Genomic DNA, 17,637 nt, shown 5'->3' on the forward strand with positions numbered 1-17,637 from the left:
TTTCATATTCAGCTGTAAGTTAATATAGGATTAGTATATCCTGTATTGCTGCCATTTAATTTTCCAAGTGGATTTGAAAAGTATATTCAATTATTTTCTTTATAAAATAGAAAATACTTTTTCCTAAGTCAAAGGGAAAAAGAATATGCTATTATGTTTTCATTGTCTTTCCTGAGACTTGTATTACAGTTTTATCTTCTAAAAATGTGAGACTTCATTACAATTTTAGTTGTCATGTTTGTCTGGTCAAGATATATGCAAGAGACATGTAGAATTAAAATAAAAGACGTCATGAAAATAGTTACATTTGCAAATAAAAACATAATCTGAGTTCAACATATTCTATTTAAATATCTATTGCATAGCTTATAGCATCCATGAGATTTTAAATCTAATTTATTTCTATGTTATAAATAAAATAAATGGGACACATTTTAAGCCAATAGTTTGATAAATTCTGAAAAATGTATGCATCACTCTAATCAAGATTTGAAACATATGGAAAATGGTTACCAATGCCCCAGTCACCCCAGAAAGTTCTGTTTAGCCCTTATGCTGTCAATCCATCACTCTGTTCTCTCCAGTAAACCACTGACACACTTTCTATCTAGCATGTTGCTATTCTACAACTTCCTATAAATTAAACTATACAGTAGGTATTTATTTGTGTTTGTCTTATTTGTTCAATACGTTTTAAGACTCATCCATGTTGCTGTGTGTTATGTGTTGTTTTTCATTTTTTATCACTGAGTAGTTTTCCATGTTTTGAGTAAATCGCAGTCAGTTTATCCATTCACCTCTTGATAGATATTTGAACTGTTTCATGTTTTGGCCGTTAGACATAAATGTGCAATAAACATATTTTCTACAAGTCTTTACATTAAGAAATGTGTTCATTTTTCATGGGTAAATATCTGGAAATGGAATTTCTGGGTCATAAGGTAGGTGTATGTAGGACTTTATTATAAAAAATTGAAAACTGTTTTAAAAATGTCTTTACCTTTTTGAACTCCAGCCAGCTATATATGAATATTCCAGTTTCTCCACATCTTTACCAATGACTGGTAATGTTTCAGCCAATTATGTGTATGTGAATGACATTTCATGGAGGTTTTAGTTTTTAACCCATAATATTGAGCAACATTTCATATGCATATTGGCCATCCTTATGCATTCTTTGGCAAAGGGCCTGCTTAAGTCATTGTCCATATTTTTTTGAATTGGATTGTGTAGCATTTAGTTTCCTAAAATGGTTCCCTTCATCCATGTGTCTGTTTTTATGCCAGTACCATGCTATTTGTTATCATAGCTCTGTAGTATGATTTGAAGTCAAGTAGTGTTTTTATTCATTCCTTTATTTATTTATTTATTTATTTATTTATTTATTTGCTCAGGACTGCTTTTGTTGCTCCATATAAATTTTAGGATTGTTTTTATTATTTCTGTGAAGAATGCCATTGGTATTTTGATGGGGATTGCATAGAATATGTACATCACTTTGGGTAGTATGAACATTTTCATAATGTTAATTTTTCCAATCCATGAATATGGAATATCTTTCCATCTTTTTGTGTCTTCTTTAATTTCTTTAAGCAGTGATTTGTAATTCTCATTGTAGAGAACTTTCACCTCTTTGCTTAAATTTATTCTTTGGTATTTTATTCTTTTGCTAGTTATTGTAAATGGGCTTGCTTTCTCAATTTCTTTTTATGCTTGTTTGTTGTGGGTGTCTAAGAATGCAATTGATTTTTGTGTATTGATTTTGTGTTCTGAAACTTTACTGAATTTGTTTATGAGCTCTCAGACTTTTTTGGTAGAGATTATTGGTTTTTCTGTATATAGGATCATGTCATATGCAGACAGTGAAAATTTGACTTTGTCCTTTCCAATTTGGATACCCTGTATTTCTTTCTCTTTCCTGATTACTCTGGAGGTACTTATAGCCAACTGATCTTTGAGAAAGGCACCAAGAACATATATTGGGGAAAGGACAGACTCTTCAGTAAATGGTTCTGGGAAAACTGGATAAACATGTGTAGAAGAATGAAGACCTGCATCTCTCACCATATACCAAAATCAACTAAAAATGGATGAAAGACTTAAGTTTAAGACCTTAAACTATAAAACTTCAAGAGGAAAACATAAAGAAACACTTCAGGATGTAGGGTTGGGCAAAAACTTTAATGAATAAGACCCCAAAAGTACAACGAACAAAAGAAAAAATAAATGGGATTATATCTAACTAAAATGCTTTTGTACAGCAAAGGAAACAATCAACAAAGTGAGAAGACAACCCACAAAATGGGAGAAAATATTTGCAAACTACATTTCTGAGGGATTAATAACCAGATTACACAAGTAATTCAAACAAATACACAGTAAAAAAAAAAAAAAATTAGCCCATTTAAAAATTGGCAAAGGTGCTGAACAGACATTTTTCAAAGGAAGGCATACGAATGGCCTAAAGGCCTTCAGGGAAATGCAGATATGCCCATTGAGATATCAGCTCACCCCAGCTAGACTTGCTATTTTCAAAAACACTGAGAATTACAAATGCTGGTGAAAATGTGGAGAAAGGAGAATGCTTCTACACTCTTAGTAGGACTGTAAATTCATCATGGAAATAGTCGTCATGGAAAACAGTATGGAGGTTTCTCAAACAACTACAGGTAGAACTACCATATAATCCAGAAATTCCCCTACTGGGTATATACCCAAAGGAATGGAGATCATCATGTCAAAGGGATACCTGAACTCCCACATTTATTGCAGCTCTATTTACAACAGCCAAGATATGGAACCAACCTAAAGTTCATCGATGGATGACTGGATAAAGAAAATGTGGTGTATATACACAATGGAATACTACTCATAAGAAAGAATGAAATTCAGCCATTCCAGGCAACATGGATAAGCTCAGAGGAAATAATGTTAAGTTAAACAAACCAAGCACAGAAAGAGAAACACCACATGTCCTCCCTCATAAGTGTGGGCAAAGGAAGGAATGAAGGAAGGAAGGAAGGAAGGAAGGAAGGAAGGAAGGAAGGAAGGAAGGAAGGAAGGAAGGAAGGAAGGAAGGAAGGCAGGCTAGAGTAATACGTTGAACCTTCACAAGGAGGGAACAGACTTATGGTTACTAGAAGTGGGAAAGGGGGAGAGGGAAGGAGTTAGGGATAAATTGGATAAGGGACAAAAAGAATGATTACAAGTTGTAATGATGAACATGCTAATAACATTGATTCAATCATAACACATTGCACACAAATACTGATAGTTAACTCTGTTCCCTTATGTATGTATAAACAAATATATTTCAATCAATTACATTTCAATAAATTTTAAAAAATTGTTCGTAATGAAACACCCTTCCCAGAATTCATCCCCTGATGCCCTGATAGTCATTGCCTACACTGAGCCCTGGATGGCCCTGTGACTCATTTTAACCAACTGGACGTGGTAGAAGTAATGCTGTACCAGTTCCAGGTCTAAACCGAAAGAAGGCCTGAAATCTTCTGCTTTGATGCTCTAGCATGTGAACTGCTATTTACAAAGGCTGATTGTCCTGTTGGCAAGGCAGTTCAGGAGGTCAACATTCCACATGCAGAGAAAAGTCACCTGGAGGAGCACTAAGCATCAGACTTGAGCATGAGCTCTTCCTTTTGGCATTCTAGTCCAATTGAATTGCATGGTGACTGCCAGCCCTGTGGCTGTTACACTGTCAGAACTGCCTATCTGACTGCAATCAACCCACAGTTATGAGATCTATAACATAGTTGCTGTCTTAAGCCACCTTGTTTCAGGATGGTTTTTTACATAGCAATTTAGGTTGTTTTTATTTTCCTTACAGAGGTATAGAAATCTTTTATATATTCTTAGTATAAGTCAAATATATTAATTATGAATATTTTCTCTGAGTAGTGGCTTGATTTTTTAATTTTCTTACTAGCGTTATTGGGTGAAAAAGGTTTCAGTACTGATAAAGTATAATTTATCATTTTTAACAAATGGTAGTACTTTTTCTACCTGAAAAGCTTTACCTATCTAGATATGGAAATAAGATAAAAGTAATTCACATGTATTTTTTTCTGGGAGTTTTATTTAGCTAAATGCATGATGTTTAAACTAAAACACTTTTATCTTTAGATTTGTGAGTTATGAGCTATCGATTATTAAATTTTTGTGTATGGTATGTGGCATAAATTGAGGTTTATTTACTTATTTTTCTGGAGGTATCTAGGGTTATGGCACTACTTGTTAAAAAGTTTATAATTTCTCTATTAAATTAACTTTGTACCTTTGTTAAAAAGTCATTTATCTCTTTCTTTCAAATAGCATTTATATTACTGTTCTCTCTGCTGGCTCAGTTTCTGTGCATTTTTGTACTTCTTATAATATATTTTGTCTTTATTTCTGAAGTATATATATATCCATTGGATAAAGAATTATAGAATTGTAGTTTATTTTTTATTGCAGCACTATAAAGACAATTCATTATCTTTTGCTTAGAACTGTTTCTCCGTGGAAATTAGCCCTCACTCTTACTTTATTATTGTTCTTATTATTGTCCCTCTATGTATATTTATAATATGTGCATAATATTTCTTTTGTCTAGCTGGTTTTATGATTTTTATTTTGATCTTTGGTTTTGGGCTTTATGACATTTAGTGTCCTTGTTGTGGCTTTTTAAACAAAAATTAATCATGCTGTGGTAACAGCAGTTTTTAAGATTTAAAGATTTATGTTTTACAATATTTCATTTCTGCCAAATTATCATCTACTTTCTGGGATTCTCAATAAAACATATATGACAATTCAATACTGTCCCACAGGTCACTGAAAAATCTGTAAATGTAGAAAAATCTGTAAATGTAGAAAATCCCCACACTTGTATATATATTACAGAACCAACTTTGTTTTCCCTTTATAGCTAGCCCTTAATGATTAACTAAGATTGTATCAAAAGCAGACATCCTGTCTCATATGATACATCTCTCAAAGTCAAAAGCAGCTGTCCATCACACTTGAAGAAATCCTGTCTCCCTGATACATTTACTTATATAAACCCCAGCCTTCAGTTGATAGGGGAGGCAATTGGGACTTTACCCTCTGTCTCCCAGTCTGTCCCCTGAAATAAAAAGCCTGTCCTTTAAGTTCAGTCTGGCGAGTGTGATTGGCAATCCTATAGCAGTGAGCACGTGGAGCAACACCTGCCAGAGATTCCCCCAGTGAAGGGCAATTGCACAGGACTTGTTTCTTGCCAAATCTGTTCTATTTTTAGCATCTTTTTTTCCTCTCTATGTTCTTCAGTTGAATGATTTTTTTTTTACTACTCTTCAAGTTTGTTGTTTATTTCTTTCATAGTGCCCATTTTCCTGTTTAGTCACCCCATTTTTTTTCTTTCAGTATTTTATTTTCAGTTCTAAAACATTTATTTGATTTTTAAAAATATTTTACATTTCTCATTGAGATCATTCATCCTGGCATCTTTTCTATAAGTGATAGGAAAAAATGATTTTTTTCCCTATATGTTGTTCTGTTAGTTGCAAATATATAGGTAAATCTGTTGCCATTGATTTTTTTAAACTTGTCCTATTTATTTACTTTCTAAGGTATTTCATTTTTAAAAGTATTTTATTTTTTTTAAAAAAAGCATTTTATACTTTTTATGTAAAAAAGTGAAATTTTAAAATTTAATTTTGTTTTGTTTATAATATAGACTGCTAATTCTTTCATATACCCATCAGCTAATTGAGACAATGATCACTCAAATTTCATCAAGGTTTGAGTTAATTTTAACTGTGCCTTAATAAGATTGATTTTTCCCTCTGGTTAGCCCAACCCCAATCATATGCAACAACCCTGAGTGGCTAATTTCTTTGATTCTATCAGTATTTGTGCCAGGAGGGAGATCGATGTAGTTTTCATTTTTGGATGCAGTAATATGAAGCCATCAGGTTCAAGAAGCTACAAAAATGTGAAATTGTTCTATGAGCATTTTACCTCTGCTTTTATTGTCCTTTCCTCAACACAGTTCACAGGAAAGGGGATGGTTAAATTGGAGCTATTACTGATTTGTTTGGAAATCATGTAGATTGATTTCTATCTGTATTGGCCCCACTCTCACTAATAACTCGCCTAACCTTTCCTCAATTCAGCAAAGTTCCTGCCTAACCAAGACCTGGCATTTGTCTCCAAAAAGCTATTGTGGCTCACGCCTCAAATGCAAAGGTTTCCTCTCGCTAGTTCTTCTCCTATCTCTTCCATGTACTTTTCATAGAGAATGCCACAAATAATTATGATTTTCAATTTATTGGGATTTTTTTTTGATGCTATAACAGGAATAAAGGGATCCCTATCCTTTTACATCTTAACCAGGAGTAGAACTCAGTGACATTTATTGATTTATTGGCTCTAAGAGATTTTTGGTAGAGTCTCTTGGGTTTGCTATATATAGAATCATGTCATCTGTGAGTGGGGACAATTTGATTTCATCTTTACCTATTTGGATGCCTATATTTCTTTCTGTTGTCTAATTATTCTGGTGAGTACTTCCAATACTATGTTTACCCAATGCCATCTACAAATTCAATGTGATACCCATAAAAATACCAATGACATTCTTTACAGAAATATAAAAAGCAATCCTAACATTCCTTTGGAACAATGAAAGACCTTGAATAGCCAAAGCAATCCTGAGCAAAAATCGCAAAGTGAGAGGCATTACATTTCCTGACTTTAAACTATTACAAATACTGTAGTAACAAAAACAGCATGGTACTGGCATAAAAACAGACACATGGGCCAGTGGAACAGAACAGAGAACCCAGAAATCAACCCATGTATTTATAGTCAACTGATCTTTGACAAGAGCACAAAGAACATATATTGGGGGAAAGACTGCCTCTTCAATAAATGGTGCTGGGATAACTGGATATCCATATGTAGAAGAATGAAACTTGATCCATAACTCCCATCATATACCAAAATCAACTAAAAATGGCTTAAATACTTAAATAGAAGACCTGAAACTCCTAGAAAAAAACATGGAAACACTGCAGGATTTAGGACTTGGCAAAGATTTTATGAATAACACCCCAAAAGCACAAGCAATGAAAGAAAAAATAAACAAATGAGATTATATCAAACTAAAAAGCTTCTGCACAGCAGAGGAAACCATCAATAGCATGAAAAGACAACCTACAGAATGGGAGAAAATATTGGCAAACCACGCATCCTAAAGGATTAATATCCAGAATATATAAAGAGCTCAAAAAATTTTACAGCAAAAAACCAAATAAAGCAATTAAAAACTGGGCAGAGGAGCTGAATAAACATTTCTCAAGGGAAGACACAGAAATGACCAACAGGTATATAAAAAAATGCTCAATATCACTAATCATCAGGGAAATAGAAATCAAAACCACTTTGAGATATTACCTCACCCCAATCAGACTGGCTATTATAAAAAAGACAGAGAGGACACAAAATCAAGATGGCAGAATAGATGGTCCACAGTGTCACTCTCTCCCACAAATCAACCAAATTTACAACTATAAAAATGTAACATCAGCCAAGCTCAGGGGAAGAGGAGGAGAGATCCACAGAGTTCATGAAGGCAGGAGAAACTACGATGAGAGAAAGAAAAAGCTGCTCTAAGCGTTTCGGGCCTAGTTTAAGACTCGAGCTGATGAGTGCATGGAGCAGGAGCCAGCAGAAGCCACAGCTGTGCCCTTCAGATGGAGTTACTTGGAGGCAGTAGGAGAGAAGAGGGCCTTGGCAGCCCGCAGGACAGCAAGACCACTAATAGGGTTCACGTGGATCCACGCAGGAGCGAGAAGCCAGAACAACTGAAAAAAGGGAGCCACTCAGAGGCCAGAGAGTCATCGCAAGGGACCAGCACAGGGCCCGTCCCATGGAAAGTGTTTGGAGCACGGGCAATGCGGGAGATGTGCCCACCAGGAGAACACTGGGGCACAGCAAGGACAGCCAACCTGCCCCCCAATAAGTGCAGGGCCACTTAGAGGAGACTGGTCGGTGATGCAGAATTGCATGGGGTGCAGTTTGATGAAAAAACTCAGGCCCAGATCAGAGATTCTACAGAACACAGATCTATCGGGTCTCTGGACAGCCAGAAGTACCTATAAGGTCAACCATTAAACCCTGAGCTGCACAAAAAGCCTTCCCTAGGGAAAAAGGAGCAAAGTAGCAATTAAAACAACCACACAGGTCAAGTTCTGGTTCCCACAGGAAGTTCCCCCATGTTAGAAGCAAAGGACAAAAAATTAGTTCCGGCCCAGGCACACCACCAGCACCTTAGGGCCTGCCTGGGAACCAGAGGCTTGAATCTGGGGACTGGACCCCACTCCCACTTCCAGGCAAACCACACCAGTTCCTCAGGGCCAGCCTGGGGACCTGAAGCATGGAGAAGGGGACTGGATCCCCCTCCCACAACTAGGCACACCTTGCCAGCACCTTGGGGCCTGCCCAGAGACCTGAGGCAAGGAGAAGAGGACCAGACCTCTCTCCCACAACCAGGCACACAGAACCAGTGCCTTGGAGCTCACCCAGGGACCTGGGATATGGAGTTGGGGACCAGACCACCCTCCAACAAACAGGCGCAATATGCCAGCACCTTGGAGCCCACCCAGGGACCTGGGGCAAGGAGAAGGGGAATGGTCCTCTCTCCCACAAACAGGCACACCACTCTAGCACCTTGGGGCCTGACCAGGGACCCAAGGCAAGGAGAAGTGGAACGGACCTCTCTCCCACAACCAGGCACTGTGAACCAGAGCTTCAGGGCCCACCTGGGGAACCTTGGTGTGGAGAAGGACACTGGATTTCTCTCCCACAACCAGGTACACCATGCCAGTGCCTCAGGCCCTGCCCAGAGACCCGAGGCAAGGAGAAGGGGACTGGACCTCTCTCCCACAACCAGGGACAATGTATCAGCACCTCGGGGCCCGCCCAGTGACTTGAGGTATGGACCCAGGTACTGGACCTTCCTACCACACCAGGCACATGGCACCAGCGCCTTGGGGCCTGCCCAGAGACCTGGGGCATGGAGAAGGGGACCAGACCACCCTCCCTCAACCAGGCACACTGTGCCAGCACCTCGGGACCCGCCCAGGGACCAGGGACATGGAGAAAGGGACTGGACCCCTCTCCCACAAATAGGCACTTGGCGCCAGTGCCTTGGGGCCTGCCCAGGGACCAGAGGCATGGAGAAGGGGACCAAATACACCCCACAACCAGGCATACCGCCAGTGCCAAGAAGCATACCAAAAACAGCACCTCCACATGGGTGCCCCACCACAGCCACCACAATAACAATGGCTGCTGCAAAAGTGGCTAGACACCACGACCACCACACAGATGGTCCGCCAACAACTGGAGTGCATTCACACAAGAAGAGTCACCAGCAGAGACAAAGAAAAGAAGAGGATGTCTGTTTCCACAAAACCCATTTCAGAATGACAGAAGAAGCATCTGCTCTATGATAATATTGGGGGACCTGATCATACCTCTCAGCATTGGACAGATCATCTAGACAACAAATTAGCAGAGTAATCATTATTCTTTCAGAAGGAGAGAAAAAATCTAGGGCAATTGGGGGGGGAGGGAATGGGGAAGGGGAGAGATTGGACAAGGGGCATAAAGAATAATTACAATTTGTAACAATATATATGCTAGTAATATTGATTTGAACAACCTATCTCAATGTTCAACCCCCAAAATATGTATAATTGATTTTGATTCAATAAATAAAATAAATTTTAAAAATTTTAAAAAAATAAAAAACAATAAAATAAAAAAGACAGAGAGTAACAAATGCTGGCAAGAATGTGGAGAAAGAAGAAACTTCTGCATTGTTGGTGGGACTATAAATTAGTGCAGCCATTATGGAAAACAGTGTGGAGGTTCCTCAAATAACTACAGATAGAACTACCATATGATCCAGCAATCCCACTACTGGAGATATATCTAGAGGACTGGAAATCATCAGGTCAGAGTGATACCTGCATTCCCATGCTTATTGCAGCTCTATTTACAATAGCCAGGCAATGGAACCAAACTAAATGTTCATCAATGGATGACTGGATAAGAAAATTGTTGTGTATATACACAATGGAATACTACTCAGCCATAAAAAAGAATGAAATCCTACCATTTGGAGCAACATGGATGAGCCTGGAGAAAATTATCCTAAGTGAAACAACCCAGGTACAGAAAGAGAAATACCACATGTTCTTACTCATAACTAGGAGCTGAATCCATATATAAACAAATAAATAATAAAGAGAGACAAAGAGCCAGAAGGAAAGAAACAACCATCACAGTAATATGTTGAACTTTTATTAAGAGAGGAAAGAGCTGAAGTTACTGGAGGTGGAAAAGGAGAGGGGAGGGGGCATGTGGAACTAATGAGGAATTGGTTAAGGGACACAAAGAATCAAGGCGTATCATAATGATGAATAAGCCAACTATTCTGATCTAACCTTCACACATTGTACACAATTATTAAAAAATCAACATTCTTCCCTACATGTATGTATGATAAATTATCTTAAAAATAATAATAAATAATATTGAGTTTTTCTAAAGATCATATGTATATAATATTAATTTATTAATTAATCATAAGTGGCCAATACATGCCAAATACTGGGAATTTAGCAATGAATTAAATAAGTGAAAACAAATTCTGTCTTCATGAAGATTATTTCTAAAGATAATATGGAAGTAATTATTTTAGTTACTATTAGATTGAGGATACAATCTGATCCAGAAGACAACTTCTCTTCATGTTTTTAAACCTCTCTTTTCTACCCATCAATCTCAATGCCATTCTTTCCTCAAAGCATAAATCATGCTTCCATCTATTCTATTTTGATCTGATAATTTTGTATCTGCTCTTGATCTTTGTATTATTGGTTATTCACTTTTTTTACTTTTTATTTTCTCATTTTTCCCTGGGCCTGTCCCAAATGTCCATAACACATTCTTCAACCTCTCTTACATTAAACAAAAACAAACAAAATTTATCTAGAATCTCTTCCCCAATGCCTTTAATGCTTTATATTTATTACTTTCAGAACTAAGGGACTTGAAGGAAATGGTGTAGAATATATTCCTTTACTTTTCAGTATCTGCTATTATGCAATTGGACGTCTGCCTACAACACTGAAATAACAAAAGGAATAAGAAAATCAAGGGAGAATGAAGAAAACTTTTGGAGGTAAAGCAATACTTCTGATGACATTTTGAATACCAAAAGCCAGTAAAAAACAGTAAAAGTATTGAGCACAACTTCAACTTTATATGATAACATAAAGACATAAACATTAAAAGAGAAGTCAAGAGCTGAGAGAATGGATCTAAGCTATACTGAGTGTCTACACTATTCTAACAGTACTCCAGGTCTTCTTACAAATATTTCCTTATTCACTTCTAATAATCTTGTAAATTAGCTGTTAATGGCCCTATTTTATTGTAAGAAAAACTGGCTTTCTGAGCTGTCAAGCTACTTTCCAAAGTCATATCACAACTAAGTGAGTAACTTGGAATTCAAGCAATATTATTGTAATAAAAGGCCCAGTTTTGTTTTCTTCCCATCTCTCTCTAAAAACATAAATTAAGATGCTTGAAACAATATTTATTCAATATATTTTTATGAATTAGAAATATGAGAAAACATATAGTGAGCCTTCTTACTATCTCAGCAGAATTTTTCATGTTCTATTTTTTATATCAGTGATAAGCATTATATATTCATGCAAATTCTGAACTTTTATTATGATTTGAAAGTAATAAATTCTATTACAGAAATGCCTACTAAATATTCTGCTTTATATATTATGTTATATTTATGAACATTTAACACGTTAACATTTTTTTAATGTACTCAATTTTGTAATTTAGGGCATTTAAAACTTTTGTTGTTTTATTTATTCCTTCAGTCCTAACCAGGTGCTATTGCTTTGTGATAGGAGGCAGGGAGTGTTTTAAGTGTGCTTGAAATCAGCTGTGTATCTGGGAAACATGTTGTTCTTTATTGCAAAATTTATGAGAATATATGAATTAAGAAATTTAAAATGTTAATAGCCTCTTAAAAATCTCTTGGTGATATATCAAATTATTAGCTTCCCTCATTTCCATTCTGCAGTTTATCATACACTTGATTAAAAGGGGAGGAGGTAAGTAAGGGTTAGGTGTTCACTATCCTGTGCTATTATGAACAGTATGCTACCTATTATTTAGTTGTCTTGTTATGTCTCTCTAAATCGAGTAAATATCCACTTTGGAAAATATTTAACTAGGCACACTTCCATAAGATACTAAACCATTCCATCAATTCACTTTTTCAAGAATCGACTATATCATGATCTCTGAAACAGGAAGTGGTAAAAAAAAAACCATAGTTGCTGCTCTTAAAATGGCTACTGGAAAATCCAGATATATAAACATAATTATAATAATTGATTAAATAATTATTTATATGCATGTGCTTTAAAGGAGCATGCACAGGGTTTTGTACAAGTCTATATTCAGGAAAACTGACTTAGTATTGAGGTGTAACCATCATTGAAAAATAAAAGGTTTCTTAAGGAAATATTTTTCAAAACTAGACTGAATTATAACTAGGTAAAGAGAAGGAAGACAGGAATTTCAGACACATGGACGCTGAGAGGTAAGAGAAAGCACGACGGGTTTTAGACACCGAAGGGAGCACAGCATGATGGGCTGCAGATATTGTTGGAAGACCAACATGGCTCAAGTAGAGAATATAAATGAAGGACTGGGACCAGATGAGCTTGGCAATATAGGAGCTCAGGATGTACAAGAATTTTTAGGGTTGATTAAGGATTTTCACTGAAATCAACACTGGGTACCTATTGCAGAGTATAAAGCCGAGGGGTGACATGATGAGACGTACGTTTTAAGAAGTCTACATTGAATTGGGGTGAAGGGAAAGACGGGCTATGTGAAGACAATTATAATATTGCTACTACAGCTGGATCTATAGTGAGCTTACACAGATATTCCCCAGCTGAAAACATGCTATTTTCTTCATCTCAAACTGAAGCAGTATTTCAGTCAGAGCTAGAGCACAGCTAAATAAAATTACCAGACTCCTTGACAGTTATGTATGGCCATGTGACTGCTCTAGCCAGTGAAATACATAGGAAAGTGACTGACATCTATTCCAGCCTTGGCTCATAGAACTATCCCACTTGGGCTGCTCTGTGCTTCTCCACAGGAAATGTAGCAAATAGACTGTTGAATATGGCAGAGCCCATATCAGGCTGGATTCCTGGGAACTTTTTCACCTATCCAGTGTCAAGAGGAGAGAAGGAAGTTTTCTACTGTGTTACACATTTCAGGCCTACTTGTTACATCAGTTAAGTTATGCAAATACATGCACACCTCATTTTATTGCACTTTGCTTTATCGTGCTTCACAGATACTGCATTTTTTATAAGTTGAAGGTTTGCAGCGACCCTGTGTCAAGCAAGTCTATTGGCACCATTTTTCCAACAGCGTGTACTCACTTGGTGTCTCTGTCACATTTTGCTAATACTCACAGTATTTCAAAATTTCTATTATTATTTTATCTGTTATGATGATTTGTATTTAGTTATCTTTGATGTTACTATTGTAATTGTTCTGGGGTGCCAAGAATGGTGCACATATAAGATGGTGAACTTAATTGAGGCAAACTTAATTGATAAATGTCGTGTGTGTTCTAAGTGCTCCACAACCAGCCATTCTCCTTCTGCCTATCTGTCTCCCTCTCCTTGTGCCTCCCTATTTCCTGAAACACAACAATATTGAAATTAGGCCAACTAATAGCACTACAATGGCATCCAAGTGTTCAAGTGAAAGGAAGAGTCATACATCTCTCACTTTGAATCAAAAGCTAGAAATCATTAGGCTTAGTGGGGAAGGCATGGTAAAAGCCAAAACAGGTTGAAATCTGGCCCTCCTGTGCCAAGCACTTAGCCAAGTTGTGAGTACAAAGGAAAAGTTCTTGAAGGAAATTAGTTGTGCTGCTCCAGTAAACACACGAATGATAAGAAAGTGAAACAGCCTTATTGCTGATATGGAGAAAGTTTTCATGGTCTGGATAGAAGATCAAACCAGCCACAATATTCCCTTAAGCCAAAGCATAATCCAGAGCAAGGGCCTAGCTCTTTTAATTCCATGAAGGCTGAGAGAAGTAAGAAGGCTGCAGAAGAAAAGTTTGAAGCCAGCAGAGGCTGGTTCATGAGGTTTAAGGAAAAAAGCCATCTCCATAACATGTAAGTGCTAAGTGAAGCAGCAAGTGCTGATGTAGAAGCTGCAGCAAGCTATACAGAAGATCTAGTTGACATAATTGATGAAAGTGACTGTACTAAACAGAAGATTTTTCAATGTAGATAAGACAGCCTTATATTGAAAGAAGATGCCATCTAGGCCTTTCATAGCTAGAGAGAAAAAGTCAATGCCTGGCTTCAAAGCTTCAAAGGACAGGCTTACTGTCTTGTTAGTGGCTAATGTAGGTGAGGACTTTCACTGAAAGCCAATGCTCATGTACCATTCTGAAGATCCTAGGGCCCTTAAGAGTTATGCTAAATCTACTCTGCCTATGCTCTATCAATGGAACAACAAAGCCTGGATGAAAGCTTTCTGTTACAGCACGGTTTACTGAACATTTTAAGCCCACTGTTGAGAACTGTTGCTGAGGAAAAAAAGATTCCTTTCCAAACATTTCTCCTCTTTGGCAATGCACCTGGTCACCCAAGTGCTCAGATGAAGATGTACAAAGAGATCAATGTTGTTTTCATGCCTACTAACACAACTTCTGTTTCGTAGCCCATGGATCAAGGAGTAATTCTGACTTTCAAGTCTTATTATTTAAGAAATACATTTGGTAAGGCTATAGCTGCCATAGATAGTGATTCCTCTGATGGATGTGGGCATAGTAAATTGAAAATCTTCTGGAAAGGATTCACCATTCTATATGTCATTGAGAGCATGTGTGATTCATGGAAGGAGATCAAATACCAACATTATCTGGAGTTTGGAAGAAGTTGATTCCAACCCTCATAAATGAATTTGAGGGGCTCAAGACAACAGTGAGGCAGACATGGTGGAAATAGCAAGAGAACTAGAATTAGAAGGGGAGCCTGAAGATGTGACTAAACTGTTATAATATCATGATAAAATTTGAGTGGATGAGGTATTGCTTTCTTGAAATTGAATATATTCCTGGTGCAGATACTGTGAATATTGTTGAAGTGACAACAAAAATGTAGACTATTACACAAACATAGGTGATAAAGGAGCAGCAGAGTTTCAGAGGATTAATTTCAATTTTGAAAAAAAGTTCTACTGTGAGTAGAGTGCTATCAGACAACATTGCATGCTATAGAGAAATCTTTTCTGAAAAAGAGTCAATCCATACAGAAAACTTAATTGTTATCTTATTTTAGGAAACTGCCACAGCCATCCCACCCTTCAGTAACCACTACTCTGATCAGTCAGCAGCCATCAACATTGAGGCAAGATCCTCCACAAGCAAAAAGATTACTCACTGAAGGCTCAGATAGTCATTAGCACCTTTTAGTAATCAAATATTTTTTAATCAAGGTATGTACATTGTTTTTTAGATATAATACTATTGCATACTTAATAGTGTAAACAGTTAACCGTATAGTATAGTGTAAACATAACTTTGATATACACTGGGAAACCAAAAAAAATTGTGTGACTTGCTTTATTGCTATATTCACTTTATTTCAGTGATCTGGAACCGAAGTGCTAATATCTCAGAGGTATGCCTGTACACCACCTTGGGTTGAATTTTAAAAATAAGTTTATTTTTATACAACAACTTAAAAATAGTTGAAGTTAGTTGGTCACATATTACCTAATTTTTGTTTTTTCTAAGGTAATAATGATCAGTTGTCTAAGCTGTTCTTTATTAATTATAGTGGCAAGACACTTCACCATGCTGTTTATATACTGTTTATATACTGTTCAAAATATGCCCTAACAACATTTTCAAAAGTCAGCTTTACTGGGACATAATATATTGTTAGTTTCCTAGAACTGCTGTAACAAATTACTACAACTGCATGGCTTAACGAAAGAAATTTATTCTCTTACATTTCTGGAAGCTAGAAATTTCAAATCAAGGTATCAGCAAGATTTGTTCTCTCTGGAGGTTCTGAGGACAAATGCGTTAATGTTTCTTTCCTAGCTTCTGGTGTTCATAAGCAATCGTTGGCACTTCTTGGCTGCAGGTGCGACACTCCAATCTCTGCCTCTCTTATAACATGACATTCTCTCTGGGTGTCTCTGTATCCATGTGTCTTCCCATACCCTTCTTATAAAGACACCATTCGTAAGATTTAGGGTATACCTTAAGCCAGTATGATCTAATTTTAACTTGATTATAGCTGCAAATACCTTACTTCTAAATAATGTCACATTCACAAGTACCAGGGGCTGAAACTTCAACATTTGGTAGGGAGGGGACACAATTCAACTGACAACAGATAAATGCAAAAAAATTCATCAATCATAAAAATTATAATTGAACTTTTGCCAAAGAAAAACATTCATGTATACACCATGAAATTCATGATATGGGATATTTTCTTCACCCCCAACACTCCTGACACTTTATAATCAATACACCACCTCCAGCCCCAGTACTTAGGAATCACAATTGTTTTTCTCACTATAGTTTTACCTATCTTAGCATATCCTGTTAATGGAATCATATATTATAAAATATTTTGTGTCTGGCTTCTGTCACTTAGCACTATGCTTTTAAGATTCATCTATGTTGTCACATGTATGCAAAATAAGTGCCTTTTTGGCACAGAGTAATTTTCCATTTTATGAATTTAACACAATTTATTTCTCTTTTTACCTGTGGATGGAATTTTTGCTTCCACATCACTCCCATGGGACTTAGTGGGCAAGAAGAACTGATGAGAATATGAAGTTCATGATACCTTCTGTGCTCTGAGTAATAAAGTCCTTTCTCTCTGTGCCAGAAGTTTCATGTCTTCTACCAGTAAGTGTGAAACCATGACAAACTAACTTAATAGCTTGCAAATAGGGTATAAATTAGCTTCTTCTTAATTTCCTAGATTCTTTTGCAAACATTTTCTCATTTACTTCATATAATAAAACTGTAAAGTAATTATCAAGTAGAACTCAGTGACACTCTTTCCCATTAGTGGCAATAAAAGTCAAGTTACTTGTCCAAAGTCATACAAATACTGTCATTAAATTGGAATTAAAGCCCAGATGTTCATGATTCAAAAGTCTATATTATCTTTTCTTCTTAAATCTCTAAAAATAAAAATTGATCTGTTTAAGAAAAATTATTCATTTACTATATTTTATCATAAATTTGAAATATAATTTTTTTTAAATACAAAGAAATAAAGTAAAATCACTTACAATAGCCCATTAGAAGTTTTCATGAAGAAATTTTTTAAACATTTCTTAGTGACTTGAATAATATTTCATTCAAATTCTAGGCATTTCCTTTTTATGGTTTGTAATTGATACATCCTAAAGTGCAACATTTTAAAAGGTTAAATTAAGTGCTGCCTTTTTGATGAATGTTCTGTGTAT

This window comes from Cynocephalus volans, chromosome 9 (assembly GCF_027409185.1).
Source record: "Cynocephalus volans isolate mCynVol1 chromosome 9, mCynVol1.pri, whole genome shotgun sequence".
Classification (NCBI taxonomy): Eukaryota; Metazoa; Chordata; class Mammalia; order Dermoptera; family Cynocephalidae; genus Cynocephalus; species Cynocephalus volans.